Source organism: Octopus sinensis, linkage group LG3 (genome assembly GCF_006345805.1).
Source record: "Octopus sinensis linkage group LG3, ASM634580v1, whole genome shotgun sequence".
Classification (NCBI taxonomy): Eukaryota; Metazoa; Mollusca; class Cephalopoda; order Octopoda; family Octopodidae; genus Octopus; species Octopus sinensis.
Genome location: NC_042999.1, coordinates 79,540,698 through 79,541,439, shown reverse-complemented (window position 1 = coordinate 79,541,439; position 742 = coordinate 79,540,698).

Genomic DNA, 742 nt, shown 5'->3' with positions numbered 1-742 from the left:
ACCGGAAAGCATTTCGCCCGGCGTGCTAACAATTCTGCCAGCTCGCCACCTTTCCAATACTACCAACATTAACATCAGAATCTGCATGGTCAACACTACCACCGCTGCAGCCGTCACCGCCGCTACCAACACCGCCTCAACTAACACCATCAACATCACCACTGTTTCCACCACCACCTCAACTTCCATCACCTCATCTAACACCACTGCACCCCCCCCCCTTAATCATCACCACCAGCATCACTGCCAGCATCCTCATTACTCCGAAGACCACCATCGGAACTCGCTGCAATGTCGCCAACACCAATAAATGCAATAACAAAAACAAGTGGCAGTTTATATCCGTCAGTGGGATATTATTTTGTTTTGTTTTATTTTACTTTGTATTTTGCATTTTTGTTTTTATTTTACAATGTCCTAAACTGGAAATAAAATTGTTTATAATAGACACGCACAAACAGGTATGTTTGCAACGCCTTTTTCTTTGTGTGCGTACGTGTGCGTGTGTGGGGCTGTTTGTGTGTGTATACATTTCTGCGCGTGTGCGTATACACTATATACATATAGTGCATGTATGTATGTATGTATGTATGTATGTATGTATGTATGTGTAGGTATATATGCACGTTTCATATATGCTTTGGTGTGTGTTGAGAGTGGATTCGCTTGTGAATAATTATGCGATGAGAGTGGGAAGGCTCTACGTGTATGTATATATATATATATATATAATATATATATA